Genomic DNA, 8,128 nt, shown 5'->3' with positions numbered 1-8,128 from the left:
TCTTGTCCCCTCTGAAGCCCTAATCTAGAAATCTAAAATTTTACTTTTGCACCTGTGTCACACTTAATTATTACTCTTATCAAACACTCAAAGCTTGTAATTCATCCTGTAAGATTGAAAACTCCTCTCCATGGACAGAGATCACAGACAGTGTCTCTCGGGGCTCTGTACAGGGGGGTTTCTGACCCCCTGCCAGGGTCCCAGACCTGCCAGGGCAGCCAGAGGGAAGCCCTGGATTCCCACATCTCCCTTTCCTTTTTGAACCAAGAACACTTCTTTGACAACTTTGTCCATGGTCTGAGTCATGCACTGAGGCAAGGACAGCACAAGCATCAGAAGACTTACAACACCTTATAATTACATACAACTATTTTCAAAATCTCTTTTCTACAACTGTGAAAAGTAAAACAAACTGAACACACCATCTACCCATGATTTAATTTTTCTCCAGATGTGTTTGGTCCTCTGATACCTCTTTTTATCACTCTTGTGTCCATGTGTTTACAATAGATGTTCAATTGCTGTGTTCACAATAGATGTTCAATTGCTGCTTTGTTCTCATTTCTCTCTGCTAGCTAACAAATCATTTGATGCAAAAGAAATGACATGGGCATCTTTACTCTGCCCACAACCTCTTTTGATCCAACTCCACCAAGGCTCTTTTTGATGCCACCTGCTGTGAAAGCAGAACCACTCAGTTTTTCCGAGCCTTTTTCTTGGTATTAACATTATCATTGTCACAATTTGGATCACTTCATTCATTAGATTTTTTCTTCTTTTTTTCTCCTTGCTCTCTTATCAAGGTCATGCTGTGTGTTAACAAGAGATCTTTCAATGCTGCATGGACCACCCTTGATTTTTGCAGGGATAGCAGGCCAAATTCTGTCCGTGCAAATTCAAAAGCATCCCTTTTAGTAGAACGGTCGGATTTTTGAAGGGATAGTTTGCTCATCATTTTGGTGTAATTACATCAGGATGATACAATTCTATGAAAGAGCTGGTTCGGAGTGACATTTATCATGTGATTATCTGTCTCTGTCACTCCCAATGGATTGAATTTGATACAGAATTTCATTTTTGTTGGCCCAAAATGTCCAAATCCAGAGGTTCAAAGTGAGCCACAGGAAGGAACTGTGTCCAAACATGCCATCCCTCCACAGGATCTGAAAAAAACTTCAGAACCCTTGGAAGGATGTCCCCTGGGACTGATCATTCCTCCACTGGCACACCTACCAAGCATGTTGAAAATGGTTTCTCTGGTTTTGAATGGGTCAGGCAAATGCTGTCCAGACCCGCTGCTTTTGCCAAAGTCTCCCACATATTTTCCCTTGGTTGTCTCATGGGAAAGTCTGTCCTATTGCCCAAGGCAACAGGTGAAAGAATGAAGCACATGAACACTATCTGTCTGAACCCCATGTCCATGTCCTCACCCTCTGTGAGAAACCCCGCAATGCAGCAACACCCAAACAACACTTGATTTCTCAGAAAAAACCCCAAGTCTCTGGGTGATCAATCGTTGTCCGACGAGACGTCTGCAGCGTCGTTGTCTGCCTTCGTCTGCGTGCTTGCTTCTCTGCTTCTCGGGTCCACGTCCACTGGCATCTGCACCCGATAAGGTTACATGTGCCTTGCTGGCATTCACTTCAGTCCTTGTCCTATAGAAACACAAGCAAAACCCTTGCCCCAAGTTATTAATGTAAATGAGCCTTCAATCTGTCCTGACTCTGGGTTTCTGATCAAAACGAAAGGATTTTCCCTTAGATTTTCCTGTGGGCTGTTTGTAAAATATCTGACAATTAGTAGAGTGGGCTCTGAGAAAAAACCATTTAAAAAAATTCAACACATTTGTTCAACCCTGCAAAAATCCAACACATTTGTTCAACCCTGCCTCCCCCCTTTTCTGTTTATCCAAGTGGATTTCAGGGTGTGATGTGTTCTTTCACTGCTTGCTTGACCTGAGGGAGAATGAAGAATACCGAAAATATGTTTGACTCTCTGTTTTTTCAGAAATTTGTCAAGCACCTTGCCTGTGTAAATTGGACCATTATCTGTTTCTATTTCCTGTTGCACTCTTAATGATGTAAATGCTTATAAAAGATGTCTGCAGGTATGTTCTGTGGTCTCCCCTGTATGTAATGATGCAAAAATTGCCCCTAAAAATGTGTCAACTGAGACATAAATGTTTTCGAACCTCCCAAAAGATGGGTATTTTGTGACATCAGCTTGCCACAGCTGAAGGCTTTTACAAACCTCTCAGATTGACCACTCCTTTAAATACAGGAGATTGCACAAACTGGCACTCTGGCTTGCAGATTTCCTTTGTCTGGCTTTTAGAAAGGTGAAAGGTTTCCATCAATGCCTGTGCATTTTTGTGAAAAAATGCATGGCTCAATTTTGCTTGCTCAAAAATGTCTGGCAGTGTCTGCAAGATGGGCATCGTGAGTCTATCTATATGAGCATTCCCTTTTACTAAAAACCCCGGAAGTGAAGAATGCACTCTGATGTGTTTATTAATGTTCTCTGTTTTTCTAGGATTATTTTCATGCATAATAGATATGAATATAAAATTTTCCTTGTCCGTATGTTTTAAAAGTGATTCCTCTAATTGTTTGATCACATTTGCAACATATGCTGAATCTGTGATCAGATTGAGTGTTCCTGAAATAACTGAAAAACCCTGACTATTGTTACCAATTTTGCAACTTGTGGTGAACCTTGTACCATTTTGATATCTGATTCCCTTCTCCCTGTTTTTTGATTTTTCCATGTGACCACTGATTTGTGAGTTTTTCCCAAACCATCAGTGAATACTGTCATTCCTTCCACTGGTTCCTGGCTTATTTTTGGTTTTTCCCAAAACTCACTTTTACATTTAACATTTTGTGTGCTGGAAAACGAACTGTGCAAACTTCTGAATGCCCTAACAACGTGATTAAAAAATCTTGTGACTTTGGATTGTCCACTCAAAATATTTCTTCTTTAAATGTAAATGAATGATTAAGAAATCTTTGCCTGACATTGTCAACAATCTGGTCTTTGCCACAATAATGATCTGGGCTTTCATCTCTAAATCTGTAAGAATTGTTTTTGAGGGCCTGCAAACTAAAAAACCCCACTTTCAACTTCTGTGAAAACATTAACAAAATCCTTTCTCAAAGTTACTAATTTGAACGATTTTTTCTTTCAATTTTATCTGTCCAGTGTCTAGCACTCTCTACATATTTTTCTCAATGATCAGCAAAATCAAGTCTGCAAAATAATTATTTCAAGAGATTAAAACATACAAAATCTTCAACCTCATTCCAGCCTTATTTCAGGCACTTCTTCACTCCTTTTCTTTTTTCTTTTTCCTTTTTTCTCTCTTTCTCTTATTCTCTTTTGAAACAAGAAAGTTGAAATATAAAACATAATATAGAACAAGACAAAATACCTCAATGATAAAATGCATAAAACTTATCAAAATCAATAACAATTCAAGAAAATTCAAGAGAAAGAGATTCTAAATAGCATATATAAAATTCAACAAAGCATGATCATTAGAAACATTGTGCCAGCAGTTCAGAGTCTGCAAACAGCTGAAACATTTGTTTTCAATTAAACATCTTGGCGTCCTTTCCCGGGCAAGGCTGGCAAGTTTCACGTCAAAGCTGTGTCAGCTGTAACATTTGTAGAATCAAATTGGTGGGTCAAAATGACCTGCATATCATTCATTTTTATGCATAAACCTCTGAATTTTGCTGGCAAACTCATCTGTCCAAGTTAAAATCAGGGCCTGGCCAGGACCCAAACTTTAAACTGGAGAAATGTCCCCTAACATATTATATAAAACAAAACTTATACCAACAATACATATATGATACTTAAAACATAACAACCTATTATAACATTTTCCTGTAAAATAAACACTTGAAGTTCAAACCGATAAACTGATCAAATGACACAAAGATTCACTTTTCTTGAAAATCTTTTGAAGGAAAAAAATGTCAACTGGAGAAATCGTAAGATTAACAATGACAAAAAGCTGTCAGAATGCTTCAGGCACCTCTCTCTGAGATCTTCTGAAAAACATTTGAGAATTATGAAAAATAGAAATGCAATGATTCTACTCACAAGAGATATAAAAACAAATCAGGAAGTTCACCTAGAAAAATGCACAATACAGTTAAAATCCAAAATGAGACTTCAGAACAGCATGTAACCTGGATAAGATTACATAAACAACAATAAAACATACGAAAATTCACTATGAAAAAACAAAGCACAAATCTTCACCTGATAACATGATAAAATTTCTTAACAATAACGTTTATAGAACACCTAAATAGTTAAAAAAAAAAATGGATTTGAAAACAAACACCCTTTGTATCATTATACAAAGAAATAACAGACTATAAAACTGATTTTTAAACAATGAAATCAATCTCAGAAAACTCAAAATAAATTCCTTTACAACTCATATACTCATAAACTTATAATAAAACAGAAAATACTAAAACAAAACCAAGGATCCAATAAATTGTGTCTTCTCCTTAAATCAATGTTCATTATTACTTTGTGAATTGTTTCAGTCAAAATCTTCTCATCCTTAAAGAAAACCAACTAAACTTTGCTAGCTAAATAAACTTGACCTTTGAAAAACTTAAAATAATTTTTGAATCAAACAGTACTTAAACTCAATATATAACAATCTTAGTAAAGAATCCCTAAATTATATTAACTTTACGAAATCCATATGTATCAAATTAATAATATATAAATACATTATCAATTAAACCTAAATAAACTTAACTTCTTCAGGGCCCAAACCTAAAATAAACTTAAAGTGATATACTCTAATTAAACAATACTTAACTTAAACTCAAACCAACTATATAAAAATCAATTCTATCATTAATAGAACGTTAAAATGCAACCTAACTTAAACCTTAATATAATAAATTACTAACATTTCATGCTATTTAATTCTCTATTTCAATTTTCATTATGATATCTCTTTTTCACATTGTGTTCCACAATCATTACTTATCATCACACCGGCTGGGCGTGTCTGCTCGATCAATTCTGTGACCTAACTGAAAAATCTGGGGTTAGTGTTTCGAAACATTTGGGAGATTTGAAAAAGGACTTGTGTTGACTGGTTTCAAAAAGCGACTGACTGATTGAATTTCATTTCGGGGTGAAAGTTGGGAGTCCCATCCCTCAGCATTGCTGCAGGATATTTGCTGCTTGTAAAAAATTGTTTGCTGTGGCTGTTGTGATTTTGTTGTTTGCCGCCGCTGATGAAAGGAAATGGGCAATGTATCGGTATCGCTTGCACCTGTTTCGGAGAAGGGGTGATCAAAGAAATCCCTGCAAATGGCTCTGCTCAGCCCCCATCTGCACCGGCATGAGAGCACTGGGGAGCACTTTTGGCGCAGTCAAACCCCGCTTTTGCCTGCGTTAGGATGCTGCGCCTCTCTCTTGCTCGCCCTCCCTGCTCACACCCACTGTCAGCTGTGCCGAGTCAGTGCCTGCAATCCTCCTCTCCAAACCCAGCACCACATTCTCAGCCACTGGCGTTCGCTTTAACTCTCGCAAACTCACGCGCAGCCTGGATTCACCCTCTCTGTCTGTGTCGCCATGGGAACAAGGGAAGGAACCCCCGCCCCGACCACGCCCGCCTACACCGGCTCCACACGGCTGTCCCTCGGGAACGTCCTCCCCCCCATTCTCTCTGTCAGGCCAGGCGCTGCCCCAGTCTTTGCTCTGGGTAGGCCTGCGCCGTCCCCGAGCCGCTGTCGGACCCCAGCGTGATTCGGCGCTCTGCTGACGTCATCAGCGCGCACTCGCCGCGTTCCGCGCTGCCGCAGCCCCGCACTGCGTCCCGCCCGGCCCCGCGCCTCTCGGGTCTCCCCCCGCAGCCACCGTGCAGTTTGCGGACGGCTGGCTGGCGGCCACCGCTTCCCCCGACGCCGTCTGCGCCCGTGCCCGTGCGTTCGAGATGCGAGAGATCCCCGCTCCAATTTCCAGGTTTCGCTCTACCGTCTCACGCATGCGCGCTGCCATCGCCACGGCAACAGAAGAGTCCCGCTCTCCATCCAGCCGCCCGCCTGGCCAGCGCCGCTGCTGCGAACTGGGAGCTACTTCCCCGCGCCTGCTGGGCGATTGCTTTCGTGCTTTCACAGGTCCTCGTCATGGAACGCGCCATCGGGCGCTCCGGGCGTCTGACCGCCGCACCCGCACTCCCGCCGCCTCCTGCGTCCGCGTGGTTCCCACTGCCCCCCCCCCTCGCCTGCACCGCGGGCTGTTTTGAACTCCCCACCCGCGCAGCTGCGAGACTTCTCTCCTCTCTCTCACTTTTCCCTCCGCTCTGCACTCACTTCTGCACCCTCCCCCCAGGAGCCACCGGCGCCGCTGCCCCCCCACCGTGGGTTCGGACTCGGACAATGGCCAGTCCCTTCCCCCACCGAGGGCTGCGTCTGTGCCTAGCTTATCTCTCACTGTCTGGGGAGTTTCTACAACTGAGGAGCTTAGAAATTGAGATTTGAGGGAGTCTTCAGGAACAGTGTGAACCCGGAGACGCAGGACATGATGAGACACCATCCCCCCTGATCCTCCTCGGGAGGCAATCCTGCTTCCCCTGGTGAGGAAAATTGCTCTAAGCTGCTGGCTGGGCCATCTTCCTCCTTGTGCTCCCATAGGAGCCTTAGCTGTTTAGTCTAAAATGCTGCATTGTGAAAGTGACTCTTATTGTCCTTGCTGAAGGCAAAGGTTTTGCGGCAGTCTTATTTTTTTTTTTTTTTTTCTTATTCCTGTGGCTCGGTAATACAGTTGCTTATTGATCCCTTGCCAAAAATTTAACTCAAACAAAAGATGTGCATCTGTGTGCGGGTGATTATACTGCACCCACAATAACAAAGTTTTCATCTCATTTGAGGCTATCTCTACCAGATGGGTAGAAGTCTTGCCCTTTAGGGCTGAAAAAAAATTTTGTCTGTCCTTGGGAGCATCCCTTCCCCATGTTCTTAATTTCAACCATTCTCACCAAAAGTTGAGTCAGCACGAGGTCAGTCCAGAGATGGCACTGTTCATCGTCCAGCAGGTCACAGGCGAGAAATCCCAGGCGCGCTTCTGGTTTTCCTCCTCCTGCCTGTCCTCCAGACGAGCTGTCTTGGTGAAGTTCAGGTTCTTATCTTGAGCTCTCCGCTCCCTCTCTTCTTGGAATTTGCCGAGAGCATTTGTGTTCTGTTCTTCTTCCTTTCTTTATTTTTTTTTTTGTTTTTCTCTGCTGGTGAAGGTTGGAGGTTGTTTGGTGTTTCTTCTTGTTCTTCTTGCTGAAGCCCAGCCTGGGACGCCATTTGCCGGAATCTGTGGGTATTGGTGATTCCGAGATTGTAGAAAGTCTCTGTCTTTCTGCCCCGTTGCCAAAGAAGAGGCCATAATTCGTCTGTGCTGTTTTCGAGGTTGTTTATTCTTGCTTATCTATAACATGTTCTGCTGCCCTGCCGCAGGTCTGTCCTGCAGGGCAGCGCGCGGGGCTCTGCCCCTCAGTGGGATGGTACAAACATTATATACCAGAAACTACCTGTGCTATATTTACAATAACGTGCCGATATCTATCACCTACATTGAACAGTGTGTCCCCAGCCTAAACCAATAGAAAAATGCCAACACTACAGTGAAACATGGAGGGCATGAAGAAGAAGAAAAAGGACAAGACACACCCAATTCCTCCATCTTGTCCCCTCTGAACCCCTAATCTAGAATCCTAAAATTTTACTTTTGCACCCATGGCACACTAAATTCTTACTTGTATCAAACTCTCAGAGCTTGTAATTCATCCTGTAAGATTGAAAACTCCTCTCCATAGACAGAGATCAGAGACAATGTCTCTCGGGGCTCTGTACAGTGTGGAGTTGTTGTTTTTATGTTTTATTATATTTGTATTATGTATAGGTTTGTTCCATGTACCCCTGGTTCTGTAATGGTTTCTCCCCGGGTTTTCCCGCCTTTCCCCCGTGGGTCCGTTATCCCCAAAAATGCCAAGTCATCCCCCTGTTTACCCCAGATGCCTGTCTGTCACTCGCTGTCCCTTCCCATCCACCTAGAATCTTCCATCCGGGACGCCGGGTGATTGGTAAAGGACCTG

This window comes from Taeniopygia guttata, chromosome W (genome assembly GCF_048771995.1).
Source record: "Taeniopygia guttata chromosome W, bTaeGut7.mat, whole genome shotgun sequence".
NCBI lineage: Eukaryota > Metazoa > Chordata > Aves > Passeriformes > Estrildidae > Taeniopygia > Taeniopygia guttata.
Note: the sequence above shows the minus strand (reverse complement) of the source record.